The sequence below is a fragment of the Oncorhynchus nerka genome, linkage group LG28, assembly GCF_034236695.1.
Source record: "Oncorhynchus nerka isolate Pitt River linkage group LG28, Oner_Uvic_2.0, whole genome shotgun sequence".
In the NCBI taxonomy this organism is placed as follows: domain Eukaryota; kingdom Metazoa; phylum Chordata; class Actinopteri; order Salmoniformes; family Salmonidae; genus Oncorhynchus; species Oncorhynchus nerka.
Genome location: NC_088423.1, coordinates 42,153,027 through 42,176,267, shown reverse-complemented (window position 1 = coordinate 42,176,267; position 23,241 = coordinate 42,153,027). Strand labels below are relative to the sequence as shown.

Here is a 23,241-nt window from a genome sequence, read left to right as displayed (position 1 = left end):
GCGTGTACTGTTCACACACACACACACACAATGGACCGATGGTAATTAGTCATGACCAAAAAGGATAGGATAAAGTAATCCTTCTCACCCCCCTTAAAAGATTTAGATGCACTATTGTAAAGTGGCTGTTCCACTGGATGTCTTAAGGTGAACGCACCAATTTGTAAGTCGCTCTGGATAAGAGCGTCTGCTAAATGACTTAAATGTAAATGTAAATGTAATTCAATGATGCAGACAGCATTGGAACATAAGGACATGTCTTGTTGATCTGGGACAACTGCAATACGACAGACATGGGAAAAAAGCTATATGTGAAAAATCCCAGCACCGATACATATAAATACTAACATTTGTATCATTTAAAATATCTTGTTAGAGTAGCAATTGAATTACAGTACACATCTATTATTAAAAAGTCCAAATAGTTTAAACTATTTGAACTAACATAAGCTACATAGTTTTTCTAACAATAATGCTACTGCTTAACAACCATGCTCTGGTTACTCAACCTTATCTCAAGCACATTTCCCCATTTCACTTTTTGGTCATCTCTCCAGCAATGACCATGTTTACATTTCATAATGTAAACATTAAAGAACTGATACAATAGAATACAATTTGTTAACATTATCTGTGTTAAGTTAAAGAACAGAGACTATTTCATTAATGATTCAGTTCTACTTCTCTTCTTACTCCTTTCCCTTCTCTTTCCATCTTTTAAATCTGCACCCTCTCATACCCAACGCTAAAAATCTTACCAGTCAAGAGTCAAAAACACACACACACACGTTTGTGTGCGCGCGCAGAATCTCAGACCAGTTTGAGAATCAACACACTAAATTTCACAAGGCAACTTAGGCCTACTTTTAATATTTGTCAGTAGTACAATATTTCATGACCTTGTCGACGATTTGACGCTTGTACCGTAGACCAAGTCAGTCAATCACATATCTTATGATCACACCAATTATTACGGGAGGGATGACCTCGATTAACTAAGTATTAGCTATGAGGGAAGTACAGTATCGTATCTCCTGGATAATCATAAAAACTTTAAGTTCATAATTTCATCACTGGCAGACATGACTGCTCCTAACATTTTACTTTCACAAAGAAAAACAATGCTATAACATAAAAATTCATAACATAAAAATTCAATAAAAACACAATGCAGTTTACCAGCAACTGCAACAAGTAATTCATTATAGAAGTATCACCCAGATAAAATAATTGCTGTATATTTTCTGTAAAGACTTGGAGGCTCTTTTCTGCCTGAAAAGGAACATTTACGGTCTGACGAAAAAGTTAATGGACTGAACGAGTACATCACTAGATGGGAACCAAAGCAGATAAAAGTGAACCCTATCCACCGATCTGAGATCAGCTTTCCCTTTACTTAATCCTATGCTTCACCACTAGGAGTGACAAACCAAAAACTGACCCTGAATCTGCACTTTGACACTTTTGGAATTGAACTGTCTGGCTGTCTGTAACAAGACTATTTCAAAACCTTTATCCATCTTTTATGAGAGTTGCGTTTGCCCTCACGTGTGCCATGTCCCAAAAGTTCACAAATAGAGCTGCAAAATAACCCCATCTGTCGCATTTCCTTCCCTCTTCCTCTCCTTTCCTCTTGTACTCAGACAAAGCTTTACAGTGAGGATTCCCTGCAAGACAGAAGAATCACCAAAAGGGGAAGTTTTTTGGGGCTAAGCTCAGCATGACGCAGCTTAACCCGGTTAGGCCCAGTTCAGCCTAGCTCAGACCAGTTAAACACAGTTCAGCCCAGTTTTGTTGGGGTACAGTAAGAGTGATGGTAGTCCAGATAGGGGTTTCAACTCTCCAGCCCTGTAGTCTCAGATGGATATGGAGTTACCATTGTGCTGGTTGGGGGGTAGACTGAGGCTGAGACTGGGACTGAGACCCAGGTTGAGGTTGGGCTGGGGGTCAGAAGGGGTCAAGGCCACACCATTAAGGTTGGGCTCAGATTCTTTGGTAAGTGTGATGTCATTGAGGTTGGACTGGGGTTCAAATGAGGTCGCGGCCAGGTCATTGAGGTTAGCCACCCGACAGAAGACGAAGTGAAAAGGTGCGGCCTGGGGTTGACTGTGGAGCTCAGCTTTGATCTTCTGGGGGTGTGTGTCAGGGGCTAGCTGCTGGCATGAGCTCTCAGTGAGCAGGATTAGGGCGTAATTCTCAGGGTCGGGAACGTTAAACTTGTAGGCGCAGATCTGGCAGATTTCCTCAGTCGTGGCATAGGGTTGCACTTGCAGAGTTTTGGCAGTGCAACCGCTGTCCTGGAGCGCTACCCGCAGGTAGTTCTGAGAAAAAAATAAAAAATACGGTTGTTTAGCAGATGTATTTATTCAGGGACTTAGAGTTAAGCATCCAGTGTGTGTGTGTGTATTACCTGGAAGTCATTGACGGAGGGCGCACTGTGCTGGGTGGTGCGGCGACAGTGCCACTGGCGGAGTGTGTTGCGTGTTTCAGAGCTGAGTACACGAGCTGCTTGCTCCTCTTGGAAGTTCCTAATGAGGGACATGGCTCCATATGCACTGGTCAGGTAGTATCCACCTGGAACAACACAGGAGAGAGGAGGGTCAAACATCTCTGCAACCTGACACTGCTACAACAGCAGTCAAATGACAATCGATATTTAGTTTATTTGAACATTACAATTTACAATAAAATTAAAGTTAAAGTTTAGGAAGGAAGGAAATACATGTAAAGCAGATGTGTGCTGTACCTTCTCCATGCAGCAGAGAAGGATCCAGAACCTCCATCATGTAGAGGATCTCGTTGTCTAGTTGAGGCATGTCACACTGGGCCAACACATAGGTCAGCATGGGCAGGAAGTCATCTGCTCCATACAGACAACCTGAGACACACACAGCATTGGTATTAGCTGTCATCAAGAAGGCGAGGTCTTACAGGTGAATCAAAGCTGGAACCGAGAGACAGAACAGCTTCCATCTCAAGGCCATCAGACTTAAATAGCCATCACTAGCCAGCCTCCACCCAGCACCCTGCCCTGAACTTAGTCACTTTCACTAGCCACCTGCCACCTGATAACTTAACCCCGCACCTTAGAGGCTGCTACTTTATGTACATAGACATGGAATCATTGTTCACTTTAATAGTGTTTACATACTGTTTTACTAATTTCATATCATCATACTGTATTCTACTCAATGCCATCCTATTCAACTATTGCTGTGTGTATATATACACACACTATTCTATTCTACGTATTCTACAGATTGGATATAATAAATATTCTAATATTGTCAATAATGTCTCTATATCACACACAAACATTTATACTCCGGACTCCGACATTGCTCATCCTAATATTTCTTAAATCCATTATTTTACACTACTGCACTGTTGGAGCTAGGAACACAAGCATTTTGCTACACCCGGAATAACATCTGCTAAACCTGTGTATGTGACCAATAAAATTTGATTTGAGAGTCGGTGCATCTACACTGAATTTACAAACATTAGGAACACCTTCCTAATATTGAGTTGCATACATGTGTTACTACGTACCTGACTTGTGCTCCATGATGGTATAGATGAGTTTACATATGCGCAGCAGCATGGTCACCTTCTTCTCAGGTGAATAGAGTTTACACATGGTGTGGAACTTGTGCCGGATTTTCTCTATGTTAACTGGATCCGGAGGGAAGGCATTGGCCACGCCCATCTCATGAGGCTGCCGGGCCTTGGCCAATGAGAGGTTCTCCTTGAGCTCCTGCCACTCCCCGCTGCGGACCTGGAACTCCTGGAGGGCCACCCCCACCACACCTTTCAGGGGCTTCAGGACTATCTTATGCATGGCTTTTTCTAGGACATAGTCTGTATGGAGGAGAGCGGGAGAAAGAGACTTATTTTGACAGCAAATACTGAAATGGCACCATCCATCTGTATTATTAACGAATTGCAGAAGTCTTACTTGATGCCTGGTAGCAGTAGGAGTGGGATTCAGTCCATATCATGTCATCAAGACATTACGTAGACCTCAGCTTTTACAAGCTTACTCAAAGAGACTGGCTAATAGTAGCCATGATATCATAATATACACAGGATAAATGCAGACAGGGAATCCAAACCACAGAGCTGAATAAGCCCCACAGAGAGAGATCGTACTGACTGTGCAGTTGAATGGGGCAAACTCAGCAGATTATACTGAAGACATCTGCAGACTGAGCCACAGCTTCCTCCACTGAATGTTCAACTCGTTCCCTAATTCTCGACTCACTCAACACCCACTTTTCTTTCTTTCCTATCCCGTCTGCCAGATTGTCAAAGGCGAGTCTCTCGTCCCAAGCATTTGTTATCTAAACTTCTCAAAAGTTACGACACAGTCTCAGAATGTGTGTATCAACGAGTCCTTCCTCGTTCCGTAAGTCAAGATCAGCAACAGATTTCCTTGTAGGTGTAACATCACTGTGTCATTATCAAAAGTATTGTTTAATAATAGACTGATATTTTCCAGTAAGCAGTAAACTACCCAACAGATTAAACCAGACTTGACACGTCACTGGCAATCAGACTTCAAAGCACACATGTTAACTTGGATATCACCCGGTCATCATTAATGAAGTCAGCCTCTCTCCGTCTCTGTCGCTTCCCTGTCTTTTCAATGCAGATGTAGAGCACGTCTGGCACCCTATAGTTCTGTTAAAGCGGTTAAAAGCCCTGGAATGCAGTGCTAGCATTTCAAGACCTCAGGCCTGCAGTTGGGCTCAGCACATGAGTTTCCCAGTGGGAGCACATATGTATACACACACACACGCAAGCAAAATCCCCAGTGGCCTTTGTTTTTGCATGCATGTTTTTCCACTTTAGCTGGACTTGGTCTTTAAACACTGCCTCCAGTTACTGTACTGGTACTGCTCATAACTCTGGTCATTAGCACTGTGGAGTGTAATAACATGTAACCATGGAGTGGTCAAATGTAATCCTGTAGTGTAGGCCTACTAATGCAGTGGTTACACCGGCCTAACTGTATGGCTTATAGGCTATAGACATGTTAGATGTGTAGATGTTGGGAGTGTGTGTGGGCATTAGTAGGGCTGGGAATTGCCAGGGATATCACAATATTATCACGAAAGTTAGGCGCCGAAATGATATGGATTGCGATTCGATACTGTGATTTCGAAGGTTCCAAACATATTGCTCACCACATGTCTGCTGCAGAGGGACAAGTGAGAGCCATGAGAAAAACAAGTTTGATCAGTCAAAAAAAAGTGCTGAAAATGAATCTGCTCCCTATTTAAAAAGAAGATGGAGAACAAGGTATGAAGGAAATACTGGAGTTTTGGAACAGCCAACTGGTGTAAAAATAATATTGTGATAGTCAAAAGTATACAATATATTGTCAAAAAATAATATCCCGATATGACTATGTAGATTTTTCCCCCCATCACTAGTCTGTAAAGAAGTTGGAGGTCAATGTGTGTAAACAGTATTGCTTCCATCTCTCTCCTCGCCCCAACCTGGGCTTGAACCAGAGACCCTCTGCACACGTCGACAAGTCACCCTCTTAAGCATAATTACCTATTGCTCCACAAAATATGTGCGAAGCAATGGAAACAACTACTTCAAGGTCTCAGAGCGAGTGACGTCACCAATTGAAATGCTACTAGCGTGCACCGCTAACTAGCTAGCCATCTCACACCGGTTACACCTACAGTAAGTAAGTGATGAGTTGTATGGTGTGACAGAGGGGACAGATCGACACAGAGGCGCAAGCCCACTTAGGAATGAGTTAGCGTCAGCCAAGGTCACACACTTATTTATAGTTAGGCTACTTTCCAACCACAGAAACATGCAGTTTGTACTATCTGAGAGGGCCCTTCCACTTCCAATAAACATCCTCCCTCGCCCCTAATCTCACTAGAACATCCTCCCTGCAGAGCTTCCGCGTGGACCGGAGTTATGTACTGTTATGTACAGGCAAGCAGACAAACAGAGCTGGAGAGGAGAAGTGAATCCATTCACACATCCAACAATAATCGTGCCACCAGTGGCTTATAGCTCAATGTGCGTCACAGAGCAGCAAACACACACGGGCGCACACATGCAGCGCAAACATTCCATTTGGAATTGGGCAATATATCGTCTCCCTTCCGCAAACTTCTCACAAACAGAGCTTCAGAACATTATATTGCGCAACTTGGCACTGAGCATAGAAATTAAAGCAATAGAAGGGAAAAAAACCCTGCCGTGTGGGTTTAAGAGACAAGGGTCCCCATTCTCCTCCCCTCCTCCACGCTCCATGCTCTTTCCTCACACACCCAGAGACACATGCGAGTGTTGAACACAAAAAGAAAGAGGGAGAGAAAAAGAGGGAGAGCTATTTAGGGGCATGCAATAAAGGTTTTATCTGTGATTGGAGGAGTGGGAGAGATGAAGAGAGGGACAGAAAGAGGAGAGAGAAGTAATGGTCACATGGGAGAGACTGAAGCAGATCAGCAGAGACAATTCATTCAGCTAAACTGAAAACTTTCTGCAACTACAAAAACATTGCGAAACAATTCCGATACCAAACACTGCAGAAAAAGTAATTGTGAAGTAGCCTATGAAATTCTTGGGATTAGTTGTCAATCAAGAATATTTAAGAAGCCAGAATGATTTTACTGTCTTTGTCTTAAAGAGAGATCTCTTTGATGGTTGTTCCTGACACACAGCAAACAGGAGAATGGTAATGTAAGGATCAAAAGATGCCTCCCATGTGTGTTACTGCTTCACAATTCCATGCTATTTTGTCTTCTTCACCTGCCAATTTGGGTCAAAAGGACCAGTGGGAACAGGTTAGTTTATGTTAGCTAGTTCACAGAATTATCCTCTATCGGAAACAGGCTTTGTTTTCACTGTTTACAATTCGGGCCAGTTTCCAACCCCAATAATGCCCACATATATCTTTAAGCCCCTCCCCATAGGCAGGTGTTTGACATTGACATTGAGAACCATAATCGGTTCACATCACTACTTTATGTATCAAAAAGTAGGCTGGCCCTCTTTGAAGTCTTGTAGATCGATGCATTGCACTCTGTTTGTTTATACAGCCCTTCTGCATGAACTTCGGACAGATCTTACTTCATTGTTGCTTACAGACGTACGAGATACCAGACCCGCTCTCAGGGATGGCCAACCCTGGAGATCCCTTCTAATCTCCACAGAGTTAAGTAAATCTGCTTTTAGGTTTTTTTTGCAACTTACTTGTGGAATAATGTCCAAGGCTCTCTAAAATGAGATGAATTGATGCCTATAGGGCAATTCAAAAGACTGATTGAGGACCGTTTTAGTGAAGAATGTTTTTTTCTATGATTGTGTTTTGCTTTTTGTGTAATGGTGTATTTTTATTTCACCTTTATTTAACCAGGTAGGCAAGTTCAGAACAAGTAGATTTGACACAGGACTCATCTCAACCCGAGATTAAATATATAATCCTAACCACAATGGCCAGCTCACACACACATGCTATCTGAGCAGCTAACCGATCGCTGCAGCTGTACATAGTCTATTGGTAAATAGCCCACCCATTTTCACCTACCTCATCCCCATACTGTTTTATTTATTTACTTTTCTGCTCTTTTGCACACCAATATCTCTACCTGTACATGACCATCTGATCATTTATCACTCCAGTGTTAATCTGCAAAATTGTAATTATTCGCCTACCTCCTCATGCCTTTTGCACACATTGTATATAGACACCCCCCTTTTTTTTCTCTTTTTTTTCCTACTGTGTTATTGACTTGTTAATTGTTTACTCCATGTGTAACTCTGTGTTGTCTGTTCACACTGCTATGCTTTATCTTGGCCAGGTCGCAGTTGCAAATGAGAACTTGTTCTCAACTAGCCTACCTGGATAAATAAAGAAAAAATAAATACAGACTTGCGCACTGAGCTGCTCTCGCCCTGTCTATAGGCATACACTGTCTAGTCCAGTTCGTATATTTCCAGATGTGATAGTTAAAAAAATATATTTTCTTTAGCTGTTTGGGTGTCTCAATGTTAACTAATTACCCGTTTCAAAGATGGCAATGGAACAGCTGAAGTTCAATGTACATTTTTACTGTGATGTCTAGCAAATTAGCAACGGTTAATCAGCATCTGATGTCCAATAGTTGCAGAAATGTTGGAAAACGGTAAAAACGCACATATTTGCACCTCCCCCCCCTCCCCACTCACCAATTTGGTCCTCTGGGATGAGTGACTCGATGGGGGGCTCCAGCTCAGAGCTCTGCCGCAGGTAGCTCTTCATCTGGGTGATGAACTGGCGTAGCGTCTGCAGCAGCTCCAGCCCTGAGGCGTGGCACTGCCAGGCCTGGCAGCCCCTCCCTCCTGCAAGAAGCTCAAGTAGTCCTGCACTAGGCATCCAAAGTACGAGCCCTTATCCCTGGACAGCTCCAGGACTCTCCGTATGGCCCGTTTCTCAGGGGTTAGGAGAGAGCTGAACACCCCACTCATCTTACGGAAGTGGCCCCTGAGGGCCTGCTGGATGACCATGGCTCCGACACTGGCTCGTCGTTTGGTGCGCAGCCCGGGAGGGGTGATGGTCAGGTCCTGGTCTTGGTCGTTCTCCACACTCACGCCAAAGTCTGCTTCGTCTTCATCATCGTCTTCCTCCATGCTGCTGTAGGGGTGGGTGAGGGGCAGCACCAGGTTATTGGTGGTGGGTGGGCTGGGTTCAGCGATTGGGGAAGAAGCCCTGGGAGAAGTCTACTGAGTCAGTGGAGTCGGTGGAAATACTCATGTCGCTCAGGCGCTGGATGCAGTCCTCTTCTCTTCCGCCTCTTCCTCTTCCGCCTCCTTCCTCTTGGCAGGAGAGGGCTTGGTCTTGAGTGGACGGACTGTTTCCCTCTGTGTTTTCATCGGGGGTGGTGGCGTTTCTCAGTGCCCGCTTAGCCAGACTGAGAGATATGGCGTTCTCAATAGTCTGGTCATCGAGAACAAGTCGGCAGTCGACGTCACTTGGGGAGGAGAGGGACAGGGGGATAGAGATGGGGGCACTGATGCTGCGCTTCTTGGGAGGGGAGGAGGAGAGGAAAGAGGAGGAGAGGAAAGATGAGGAAGGGCTGATGCTGAGAGTGGAGCCCAGGCGGGAGAGAAGGCTACTGCCCTTCTCCCTCTCTCCCACCCTCTCCTTCTCTTTGGGGGGATTGATCCAGGATATCTTCTCAGGCATGCTGCGCTGGCGTTGAGGTGAGGCAGGGCGACGGGGGGCACAGCAGGGAGGTGGGGGGCGAGGAGGTGGTGGGAGGGAAACTCTGTTAGCCCGGCTCACGCTGCCACAGCTGTTATGATGCTGGGTGCTATTGCCAGGGCTATCACTCTGAGGGCTGTCGCTATGGGGTTGAGGGCTGTCTTTAAGTTGCTCTGGGTTGCTGGTACAGTGCTGTTGTACTTGTACAGTTGTAGCTGTACTGCTATTGTTTAGGTGCTGGGGGTTGTTGTTGTTGTTGTGGCTGGTGTAGGAGGGAAAGGTGTGGTTGCCACCCTCTGGATGGTGAACCTTTAGGAAGAGGGGGTTGATGAAGCAGAGAGCCCCGTTGGACTGGGAACATTCCAGCTGGGACGGGGTGCGGGTGACCAGGGGAGTGTAAACGGATCTCTGCCTCAGGCTAGGTGATTTGTCGTGGGTGGTTGTCCTGGACAACGAGGAGAGAGAACTCCTCCTGCGGCAACGCTCAGAGTCCCAGAACCCTGCAGGAGAGAGAGAGAGGTTCAGACACTACAACAGCAACATTACTGTAACATAACACTAACATTACATTAACATCATGCCAGTATTATTTCTATGTTGCCCTAACTCACAATAACATTACCGGTCAAACACTGCCAGAGTCAGCCTGATATTACACAACAGCAAAACAGAAGGGTAACATGATACTGTAATATAAACACGTTTAAGGGAGAGTTCAGGATTTTGTCAATGACTCCCTTTATATACTTCCCCAGTATCAGATGAATTTGTGGATACCATTTTTATGTCTCTGTGTTCAGTTTGAAGGAAGTTGCTAACATGCTTTAGCACAATGACGAAGTCTACAGGAACAGCCAGCATTGGCTCGGGAAACTACCTGTAACTTCCTTCATGCTGGAGCAGATCAGTGGCAACCCGTCATTCAGGGCAGGTGGGGCTCGCCACTGATCTGCTCCAGTATGAAAGAGACCATGTTTGTATGAGGCTTTATTAACTCAATTATTATTGATTATTTTTACAAACTGATGACACATATTAATGCCAAAATAACATGAAAAACAGGCAACAAAAAAACATCTTATTTATTATGTAATTTTGGCATTTACGTCACATATCTGCTTGAAAATCAAGCAGATTTTTTAAAAAGCATTCACTTAAAAACATGGTCTCTTTCTTGCTTTCTTGAGGTAGCTCCAAAATCTCAAGTGCTTTATGTGACGGTGCAGCCAGCAGAAGATACGGAGTGTAGGGGCTGGTAATGTTCTCTAGTTGCGCCGTGATTGGCTCAGTGTTCTGTCACTCATAGGGACCCTACATCACCGCAAAATCCATTGGACATAAACATTACACAACAAGTTGGAAATTCCAAATCCAACAATGAGTGGTTTGGAAGGAATCAGTGGCTAACTGAAAGCATTGCAAATGCTATTCAGTGGAGTGGGTGTGTGGTCCAAATCTGGGTTTAAGGGTCTCTTTTCCAAATTTAAAAGGATAAACATTCAACATTGGCCACACTGTCAATCCAGCATGACTTCTGCCGCGTTCAAGACAACTGGAAACTCGGAATTTTTTTTTAGCTCCGACTGGGAAAATACGTTTTGAATGGTCATCCAACTCGGATTTGTAAATCGTATCTCGGGCCTCTTCCCAGAGCCACGACCTGAAGATCACTGAAGTTATGATTCGACCTCGTTATTCTTTCCCGAGTTCCCAGTTGTTTTGAAAGCACCATAAATCCAGAGAACGCCAGATTTTGATGACAAAGGTTGATGACAACATTTGCACACGAAGGACCTCCTGTGAGTCCTAAATATACTGTATGCTGCTGCATAAATTATGTATACTGTAACTAAAACTAATACTAAGTGTATGTTGTGTAGTAAACTGTTAGTAGCCCATGTGCCTCACCCTAATAATTTACATGCTAAAATCGCCACTGGAGCAGATACATACAAATGGTATCGAGAAGTTAAATCGGACTCGGGAGAAGTAGATAAATCCGGAACTATCCATTTTAAAAACGGAGGCTACAATAGCCTGATAATAACACTGATACAGCTAAGTTACGGAAAAAGTAGGCACAACAATGCCAATACACATCAACGTTACATCATCGAGTCAATGAATTACTGTTATCATACCACGTTATCAATGCCTATTACCTACGTCACATATTAATACATGTTGCAAATAAATACAACCATACCTGCATAATGCCAACACAGTAACGGTCCAATCAGTACGATATAACGTTAACCATAAAGGACTAACGAAGAACAGCGCTGGACACGACTGTACACAGCCACCAACTTCGCAACCAAAGCCATATACCAAACAATGATACTCTTATGACAGAACTAAACCTACTGCTACACGAGACACGTCCAACTGAAGAGCTCACACAACAGTGCTGTACTAGACAGAGAAAACTCACTCTATAGAACAATAAAATACACACAGCCGTACCAGACACAGCCAAAGTCACATCACAATGTAAGATACGAGCAAACATTGACTTACTGTACTCACAGAAGACAAAGACCAGCTCTGATTTTAGTTGACCGTAGTTTTAGTAGAGTGACAACTTTAGAGCACACTGCTGCATCTGTCCAGCCTTGCTGTCGTGTCTCACACACACGGATTGTGTTATGACTCACCCATGCTAATAAGTGCGTGGGGGCGGGCTGTCAACAGCGCATTCTCTCCTCCCCCAGTCACCCCCTCACTCGCGCGCCAGCTCTCAGCCAAAGTTGTTCCTACCCAACTCCTCCAGACTTCTTTCGCTTGACTGATTTTCGTTATTCTTTCATTAAGCAGCTCTTCCATTTTCTTAATCAGTTACCGTTACAGTCAATTTTTGTGCCTTAACAATAGCACAGTGGCATTTAATCTGATATTTCTTGTTTTGTGGAAAATATTATTATTGATAAAAGTTGAAGAAGTGTCAGCAGCATAGCACCATGCATCCCACTGCTGGCTTGGATCTGAAGTTAAGCAGGGATGGATGGGAGACGAGAGGTGGTTTTGGAGAGCCAGTAAAGGGCTCTCTTTCCTCTGGCCTTAAAGGACAACTGCGCCTTAGAACCGATTTATCTGGTTGTAAACAGCTTTTGGCATGGATATGAGTCAGAAACAATGTGTCAAAATAGACTACAAAGTGTAAATAGGATAATTTTGGTCAAAGGCACATCTAAAATTGAGTTTGGCAAGTGAATGAGTCATGATTTAAGGGGGTTGTTTTAGATTACAATTATATCAACAATTCATGCCCGCTTTTGCCTATTAACACGTGGTGGAAGCATGTTTTCTGGGAAAAGACTGGTGTGGTATGGTTTTAAAGGAGCAAACCCACCTACCTGGCAAATCTGGCCATGCAAAACGAATTCACCAGACAATCGTGTATCCTTGGCAGTAGCTTCAGGTGCAATGCACATATTGATCGGAAAATAGTTACTCTAGTGAAAATGGGCTTCCGTAAAGTTGTTCAATCATATGGCCAGGATCTGGATTACATCAAACTCTAGATACACGTTCAAACGTGGAGATTGTGCCTGGTGTTGTTGATGACAGTGAGTTGTTTACACTAGCTAGCTAGCTAGCTAGCTACATTATTGGATAACGCTAGCGAGTTGCAATGTGTTGTAGAACAAGTGTCTCATGAAACACATTCCAGACACTGGTTCTTGCCATCTTGTTATAACTGTGATTTGACAGAAATATTCACTAGCTAACATTAGATAGGCTGTTCAGGAATCTTATGGCTTGGGGGTAGAAGCTGTTGAGAAGCCTCTTGGACCTAGACTTGGTGTTCCGGTACCACTTGCTGTGCAGTAGCAGAGAGAACAGTCTATGACTAGGGTGGCTGGAGTCTTTCCTCTAACACCGCCTGGTATAGAGGTCCGGGATTGCAGGAAGCTTGGCCTGGTTATGTACTGGGCCACACACACTACCCTCTGTAGTGCCTTGCGGTCAGAGGCCGAGCAGTTGCCATACCAAGCAGTGATTGCAACCCATCAGGATGCTCTCGATGGTGCCGCTGTAAAACCTTGAGCTTCTGAGGAGCCATGCCAAATCTTTTCAGTCTCCTGAGGGAAAATGGGTTTTGTCGTGCCATGTTCACAGCTGTCTTGGTGTGCTTGGACCATGTTAGCTTTCAACCTGCTCCACTACAGCCCCGTCCATGAGAATGGGGGCGTGCTCTGTCCTCCTTTTCCTGTAGTCCATAATCACCTCCTTTTTCTTGATCACATTAAGGGAGAGGTTGTCGTCCTTGCACCACACGGTCAGGTCTCTGACCTCCTCCCTATAGGCTGTCTCATAGTTGTTAGTGATCAGGCCTACTAGTGTTGTGTCATCAGAAACTTAATGATGGTGTTGGAATCATGCCTGGCTTTGCAGTCATGAGTGATTTTAGCTCATTTGTTGTGCTTGAATGGCAAATAAACAACCCCCCAAAAAACACCCACATGAAACCACACCCGAAGACAACTCGTTTGCCTTCATTCATGGCCGCTTGCATTTCTTAATGAGCATTGATGAAAAAACGACGCCAAATCAGGAAGTGCAGTTCTCCGTTAAGTTCAAATCCCATTGCCCCTGTTCTGAACATAAAATAATGTAGAAAATCACTTGTCTTGGATGAAAACACATTCATCCCTAAAGTGTTAATAATAACTGTGGTCTGCAAGGGGTGAACTTGTTGCAACTTAAAATCCTGTCTCGCAGGTTACACACCTGAGGCACTGGGAGGGTGTGGCCTAACGGGGAAACGTTCTGGTCTAAAACAAACTGTCAGCTGGGAAAATCTAGATTGAGCTGAGGAATATGGAGGCGAGTGAAACCTGAAATACAGGCAGATGATGACAGAGTGAATAAATACTACCAAAGTTCAGCCTCATGGTAAAGAGAAATGTCTGCTTATGGTTCACTGCTTGAAAAACTTATTTATCAAGCATCTGCTAGTATGTCCAGCAAATGTGCACTTCTTTTTCAATCAAGCTCAACTTCTGTTGGTCTGTTAACCATGGTTGAATAGACAGAATGAAAGAAAGTCTACTTTCTCTGAAGCATAGATGGGCTGTGTCTAACTGTATTGAAATCAGACCCACGTCATGGGTACCGATCTAGACGTCAGAACTGGTGTCTTTTGTTATGTCCAAAGCCATATTTCAGTGACGCGACATAGCCTACCTACACACGGCTCATAGAGCATGGTCACCTATATGAACATCATTAAAATTCATGTGAACCTTCAGTGACGTGCATCTACCTCAACACACACACAAACCCAAGCATTGTTTAAGTCTCAAATTGGTCTACTCACGTTAATCAGAGCGAAAAGCTACACAGTGGGCCTGTTGTGTGTGTGAAGATCACTTGAAACCACACCAAAGGAAGTATGTTATCAAATCAGTGTGTCACCGAGGCTAGTATAGGCCTATACATTGGCTCTTTCAGAGGCAGTGCAACATTACAGCTTTGGCACAGAGAGATCACATTGTACAGTGACTGAGTTAGAGGTCTAAGACCCCAGTGAGGCCTACTCGTGGTCCCAGGGCCCCAATACTCCCCTCATCATGTGTCTAGCAGCCACTGATCTGGGGCTCAGAGAAGCTTCAGATATGTATTAAATCAATACAAATGTACAGTATCAGTCTAGTGGACATTCACCTGCTCCTTGCTTGGCCACCTCCAAGTCTGTTGGCGTCCTGGCTGCAGAGATGGCTTCAGGAAGCTTTAGAGTGAATGGCAAGACATCCCTAAGAGAGAGGCAGACAGAGTCAATATGTGTGATGATTGAGAGATAGAAAGAGCGAATTAATCCCTGTCCCATCTATACACACAACCAGTCAAAAGTTTGGATGCAATTACTCATTCAAGGGTTTTTACTATTTTATACATTGTGAGATCATCAAAACTGTGAAATAACACATATGGAATAATGTAGTCACCAAAAAATAGTTTTCAACAAATCCAAATATATATATATAATATATTTGAGATTCTTCAAAGTAGCCACCCTGTGCTTTGATGACAGCTTTGCACACTCTTAGCATTCTCTCAACCAGCTTCATGAGGTAGTCACCTGGAATGCATTTCAATTAACAGGTGTGCCTTGTTAAAAAAGTTAATTTGTGGAATTTCTTTCCTTCTTTATGCGTTTGAGCCAATCAGTTGTGTTGTGACAAGGTGGGGTGGTATACAGAAGAGAGCCCATTTGGTAAAATAACAAGTCCATATTATGGCAAGAACAGCTCAAATAAACAAACAAAGATAAACAAAAAGTCCATCATTACTTTAAGACATGGGGGTCAGTCAATCAGGAACATTAAGAACTTTGAAATTTTCTTCAAGTGCAGTCGCAAAAACCATCAAGCGCTATGATGAAACTGGCTCTCATGAGGACCGCCACAGGAAAAGCAGACCCAGAGTTCCCTCTGCTGTAGAGGATAAGTTCATTAGATTTAACTGCACCTCAGATTGCATCCCAAATAAATGCTTCAGAGTTCAAGTAACAGACATCTCAACATCAACTGTTCAGACCTTCATGGTCAAATTGCTGCAAAGCAACCACTAATAAAGGACACCAATAATAAGAAGAGACTTGATTGGGCCAAGAAACAACAGCAAATAGACAGACCGGTGGATATCTGTCCTTTGGTTTGATGAGTCCAAATTTGAGATTTTTGGTTCCAACCACTTTGTGAGATGCAGAGTCGGTGAACGGATGATCTCGCATGTTTTCAATCAATCACAACCTCTAAGTCTTATCCAAGATTAGCATAGTTTGAATAACATCAAGTGACCCCTTGTTTATTAACCAAATGTAAAAAAAAAAAAAAAAAAAAACTAGTTCTGCTGAGCAATAAGTGCTTTTTGAGGACTGTTCTGTAAAAAAAAAAAAAAATCCAAATTATAATTTTTTTTACACATGAAATGCATTATGAAATAATTAAAGTAAAATGGTTAGAGCTTTTTAATTGAAATTAAAAGCCCAAAATAGTGAACATTCAATTGCCAAAACTGAAAATATTCCATTGTCTCTGTCAGGTCCAATTGCTATGAAATAATAAAATATTTCAGTTGTGTACATTACTATAATTTTTCATTCCTTAAAGTAATCTCATCTCTGCTCAGACACTAGCAGCCAGCCTGCCCATCCTGGTCTCATAGACTAGAGTAACATAGGAAACGTAAATCTAGTACACTGAAATTAGTATGATATGGTTACATAATACAAATGTTACTTAGTAGGGTGGTTGGTCGGGGTGGATATCTAACAACCCAAAGGTTGCGCTAATTAGCAACTTTAACTACTTACATTTTTTCACAACTACTTAGCATATTAGCTAACCCTAACCCTTCCCATAACCCATTAACCTAACTCCTAAATTGAACCCTAACCCCTAGCCTAGCTAACGTTAACCTAGCTAGAATTCGTAACATATATGTTTAGCAAATTCGTAACATGTCCAAAGTATTGGTAATTCGTGACATATTGTACATTTTGCAAATTCGTAACATATAATAAAAAATGGTTGATGGACAGCCACAAATGAATACATATCATAGTAAATGCAGTGTCTCGGAATTACGTACAAAATAATATGAAATGCTCCGAGACCAGGTTGGCCAGCCAGACAACCATCTAACATCTCTGTATTGTACCATCTTTAGTCATTCTAGGCTAGCCTGCCTAAGTATGCTGAGAGCTGTACTACAATATTTTTTAAACAAGATTTCAAAGTAGAAAAGGCATACTTTCACGTGCGGTCTCGTGCTGTGTACATTCCTCATATGCGGCGGCGTATGCAGTTTGTGCGTATCTAACACAACGAAGCAGGCATAAAAGTGTATCCATCTCTGTCCGACCCAGAAAAGAACAGGCACAATGGGGATGGTCATTGTAGTTAATTCAGTAGCGGTGCTTGGGTAAATCACTGGGGAAGCCAAGCCAAAAAAAAAAAAAACATTGTTTGTGCTATAACCTGTTAGTTCATATGCCTTGTGGCCATGAGACAATAACAATTGAGGAAATAGCCAAATCTGAGATAGCTAGCCACTGGAGGACAAAAACAAGTTGCCACAATAGGAGGGCCGACAAATCCAAACGGGCTTCCCTTGACACTTTTTTGGTGCGCCAGGACCATTCACAGTTTAGCTCGCTCAGTTTAGCGCAATGCTGATTGGCTATTATTTAAAAAAAAAATATATATATATCAAGGGAGACCAAATGCTCGCTGGCAGCCCTTGCATTCAAGTTTACATACACCTTAGCCAAATACATTTAAACTCAGTTTCACAATTCCTGACATTTAATGCTAGTAAAAAGTCCCTGTCTTAGGTCAGTTAGGATCACCACTTTATTTTAAGATGGTGAAATGTCAGAATAGTTGAGAATGACTTATTTCAGCTTTTATTTCTTTCATCACATTCCCAGTGGGTCAGAAGTTTACATACACTCAATTAGTATTTGGTAACATTGCCTTTAAATTGTTTAACTTGAGTAAAATGTTTTGGGTAGCCTTCCACAAGCTTCCAACAAAAAGTTGGGTGAATTTTGGCCCATTCCTCCTGATCGAGCCAGGTGTGTAGGTCTCCTTGCTCACACACGCTTTTTCAGTTCTGCCCACAAATGTTCTAAGTGATTGAGGTCAAGGCATTGTGATGGCCACTCCAATACCTGGACTTTGTTGTCCTTAAGCAATTTTAACACAACTTTGGAAGTATACTTCGGGGCATTGTCCATTTGGAAGCCCCATTTGCGACCAAGCTTTAATTTCCTGATTGATGTCTTGAGATGTTGCATCAATATATCCACATAATTTTCCTTGCCTCATGATGCCATGAGCGCATCTTCTTCCTGAGCGGTATGACGGCTGCGCGGTCCCATGGTGTTTATACTTGCGTACTATTGTTTGTACAGATGAACGTGGTACCTCCACCAGACTTGTGGATGTCTACAATTTTTTTCTGAAGTCTTGGCTGATTTCTTTTGAATTTCCCATGATGTCAAGCAGAGAGTTTGAAGGTAGGCCTTGAAATACATCCATAGGCACACCTCAAATTGACTCAAATGATGTCAATTAGCCTATCAGAAGCTTCTAAAGCCATGACATCATTTTCTGGAATTTTCCAAGCTGTTTAAAGGCACAGTCAACTTAGTGTATGTAAACTTCTGACCCACTGGAATTGTGATACAGTGAATAAGTGAAATAATCTGTCTAAACAATTGTCGGAAACATTACTTGTGGCAGGCACAAAGTAGATGTCCTAACAGACTTGCCAAAACTATAGTTTAACAAGAAATTTGTGGAGTGGTTGAAAAACAAGTTAATGACCCCAACCTAAGTGTATGTAAACTTCCGACTTCAACTGTACATGGCCTACAAATACAGAGACAGAGGGGCTCTGTTTCGCTCACTCGAATGCTTTCTCAGATGAGATACTGTCCATTCAGCCTCTTGCAAATGTAAGGAAAATCATGAAACACGGAGAGACGAAAAATGCATGTTTTTTTTCTAAGTAACATTTTTTGGGGAAGCCTGGCTTCTCTTGGCATCCATAAATACTCCGCCACTGAGTGAAAACTACAACTCCCTTCTGCCCAGTGTCCCATATAGTTAGACTAAATTTATCTCATAAATTGGATTTCTCTGAAGAAAAACAGCATGTTGGGCTCACAAAAAACCCAAACTAAATGTATTTAAAGTAATTGAACTGTCTGTCAATTAGTTGTTTAATAACCCCCCCAAAAAAATTTTTTCTTAACACTAGTAATTGGAATTGTTATAGTGCAGACTAGACTGATAATGATAGTTTGAAGAAAACAGTGCAATTGTCTCATAACATGAACTGATGAGGTGGCCAGTAAATGCTGTTCTCTGAACTTCAACTGATTCAGGTTCTTTCAGTAACCTCTGGGCTCCATGTGTTTGTCTTCAAAAGGAATAGGTGATTTATAGCTGGGATGAAAAGGGTACCGTTTTTTGGGGGGGTGTGTATGTGTGTGTGTTACCTGCTGATGCAGCAGAAAGCCACAAGATGAAACAGGTCTGCAAAGCTGAGGCCTGATCTCTCCAAGGAGAATGCTGTGGAGAAATGTATATTTAAGGAACCGTGAGACATTTCCATAGGCTATTCCCATAAATCAGAACAGCAATATTCCTAGATGAGAGAATGAGTGATGTTTTCACGTGGGAACTACAGTGACATACCATACACACAAGAGGTCGACCGATTAATCGGAATAGCCAATTAATTAGGGCCGATTTCAAGTTTTCATAACAATCGGAAATCGGTATTTTTGGACACCGATTTGGCAGATTAAAAAAATATATTTTATAACATTTGACATGCATTTTTCTGGATTTTTGTTGTTATTCTGTCTCTCACTGTTCAAATAAACCTACCATTAAAATTATAGACAGATCATTTCTTTGTCAGTGGGCAAACGTACAAAATCAGCAGGGGATCAAATACTTTCTCTCACTGTATATTTTTTAAACCTGCATATTTTGCTAAAAGAAATCCAGGTTAGCAGGCAATATTAACCAGGTGAAATCACTGTTCTAGAGGAGATCTGCATGGAGGAATGGGCCAAAATACCAGCAACAGTGTGTGATAACCTTGTGAAGACTTACAGAAAACGTTTGACCTCTGTTATATAACCTTTGTTGGCAATGACAAAGTATCGAGATAAACTTTTGTTAATGACCAAATACTTATTTTCCACCATAATTTGCAAATAAATTCATTAAAAATCCTACAATGTGATTTTCTGGATCTCTCATCTTTTTAAGTGGGAGAACTTGCACAATTGGTGGCTGATTAAATACTTTTGCCCCACTGTATATTGTTACACTGGCAATACTAAAGTGCCTATAAGAACATCCAATAGTCAAAGGTATATGAAATACAAATCGTAGAGAGAAATTGTCCTATAATAACTACAACCTAAAACGTCTTACCTGGGGATATTGAAGACTCTTGTTAAAAGGAACCACCAGCTTTCACATGTTCTGAGCAAGGAACTTAAACGTTATTTATTTTTTATTTTTTACATGGCACATATTGCACTTCCTTTCTTCTCCAACACTTTGTTTTTGCATTATTTAAACTAAATTGAACAGGTTTCATTTTATTTGAGGCTAACTTGATTATATTGATGTATTATATTCAGTTAAAATAAGTGTTCATTCAGCATTGTTGTAATTTTCATTATTACAAATACATAAAAAAACAAAAACATGTTTAGTTTTTACAAATAAATCGGCCGATTAATCGGTACCGGGTTTTTTTTTTTTTTGGTCCTCCAATAATCGGTATGGGTGTTGAAAAATGATAAATCGGTCAACCTCTAATACACACACAAGTTGCATTATCACGAGTAGTTAACTGATCACTGTTTCCCAATGTTTTTCCTTTCATTGTGGTCTTCTGAGACACAACTTAATAGAAAAACTGTTGCTCATTCATTTGGGTCACTCTACTAAGACAACAGGGTACACATCTGGTGCCTTGCTGGTTCATTTGCCAAGGCATGAAGAGCCAGACACACAAAGGCAACTGTATACAAGTCTTTAATAACCCATACACGTGTCCCAGATCTGGAAAAAAGGGATGGACGGAGAGAGAGAAAGAAGAAAAAAAAGTATATTTTAATAGAGATTGGGGTATGCAGGAAGTGATAGAGATGGAAGGAAAGAAAGAGGCAAAGAGAGTGAGGAAGGGGGAGAGAATGTGTATTTACATTTAAGAGGGGAAATTGGGGAAGTGGGTTAAATCCAGACAGCAGGCCAGCGAGCAGTCCCCATCTGTACACTGAACTCCATTACCAATGCTTAACTTGGACGAATTCTGAGCTTGAGAAGAGCAACAGGATGTCAAAGTCTGCTGTGTAATGTGAAAACAGTATGTCCACATTTACATAAAAGTACTCTACATTTGCACATTTCTATTTGACTCTTGCTGCATCCAACAGTACTCAAGTTAGCAGGAAAAAAATAAACCAACTTATGATCAGCATCTATACTGAACAAAAATATAAAGACAACATGGAACAATTTCAAAGCTTTTAATGAGTTACAGTTCATATAAGGAAAAGAGTCAATTGAAATAAATAAATGATGCCTTAATCAATGGATGTCACAAGACGATCCCGCCGGTTGGATGTACTGCCAAATTATCTAAAACAACATTGGAGGCAGCTTTTGATAGAGAAATTAACAATCAATTATCTGGCAACAACTCTGGTGGACATTCTTGCAGTCAGCAGGCCAATTGCACGCTCCCTCGTGCCTTTTAATCAGCTTCTTGATATGCCACACCTGTTAGGTGGATGGATTATCTTGGCAAAGAAAAAAATGCTCAATAACAGGAATATAAACAAATGTGTTCACAAAATGTGAGAGAAATAAGCTTTTTGTGTGTATGGAAAATTTCCGGGATTTTTTTTATTTCAGCTCATGAAACCACCACTTTACATGTTGCGTTTATATTTTTGTTCAGCATACATTTGGACAATGTCACTACTCTCCAACATTATTGTTCCATGGCTAAACAATGCCCAGTTAGCTGCCTTGTTCAGTGAGGCTTTTTGCAGGAGGGATGCGTGTGTTTTCCAGGCATTTGTCTACGCCTAGTACAACCGTTTACATAGAATCGGAGAGCAAGCTGCAACACGTACCAGGCTACATCACATTAAGAAACCATACAAAATACCTGGTCAGCCATTTTCTGGGACAACACACCCAACAAATAGTTTAGTCAGATTGTTATATTCAACCCAAGAACATCAAAAGAGGTAGGAATATAAAGCCTGGTTTAAGAAGTGAATCTGTGTGTGACTTAACTGCATAACACATAAATACGTTCACTAGGTAAGTATTGGGAAATAGGCTTGGGGAAACACCCAGTGCTCTCTGCATCGACCTCTGAGTAGAGAGAGAAGAGAATAATGTTGAGGCCCAGGTAGAGAAACACCACATACTGTACCGTGACAGAAGTATGTCAACACTGGTGTTGATTTAGAATGGGGGAAACACGAGGGGAAATTAGAGCAAAGGGGATATAGATTAAAATAGAATATTCAAATAATCAGAGGGAAAATAAATGGTGTGTTGAGAAGCTTATAATAACAGGTCTATGGGGGATACATTTGGATGATAAAGATCCCTAATAGATAGGAATTGATAGGCCATGTGCTTACTGTATTGACACTCCTTCACAGGGAAATCTTTGACGGGTGTCTCAGAGTCCTGGTGCATCCGTAGAGAGATCACCTTCCTCTGCAGGGTAGTCGACTTTCTCACCAGAAACGTCTGCAGCCAGGGGGGAAAAGCCCATTGAGAAACACAGACATCAATAAAAACGTTGAAATGGAAAAATCACAGACACTTCTGAAGTATGTTTCTCATTTAGTCCTCCATTGTGTGAGAATGTAAGGGTGTCTGTGTACTGTGATGTTGTTGCATGAATAGGAGCTTCATTTTTATTTAAACAGAAAAATAAACCCTTGAGGTTAGAAAGCGTTGAGGGGGACCTGGCAAGGAAGTAGTCCGTGTGTACATGCAACACATTAGCACAATACATTAAAAACAATCACGATAGTAATTTTCTTCTATCAGAGGTTTAAACTCAGCAAGCGATACCCTCTCCTCCAGTTTTAAAGTATTTCGACAAAAGGAGAATTATAGGAACATTTATTTTTCCAATTTCATCCTGGCCTTAGGTACTGTGAAAGATGGTCATCACAAACAGCTGCTACTTTGTTAGGATCACAGATAAGTAGGAAATATTCCAAGCACTGCTTTGCACACAAAGATGTACCAGTGCGCCAGCCTTCTCATAGGAAGAGGGACATTTCACCATGTTATATACACTGAGGGGACAAAACATTAGGAACACCTTAATATTGGGTGGAACCCTCTTTTGCCCTCAGAGCAACCTCAATTTGTCAGGGCATGGACTCTACAAGGTGTGGAAAGCATTCCACAGTGATGCTGGCCCATGTTAACTCC

General features: G+C 42.0%; 1 pseudogene; it reads right to left on the bottom strand.

The window, feature by feature from the left end:
* Positions 1 to 240: 240 nt before the first annotated feature.
* The window catches only part of LOC115113234 (ras and Rab interactor 2-like), a 49,574-nt pseudogene continuing 26,573 nt past the window's right edge, over positions 241 to 23,241 (bottom strand).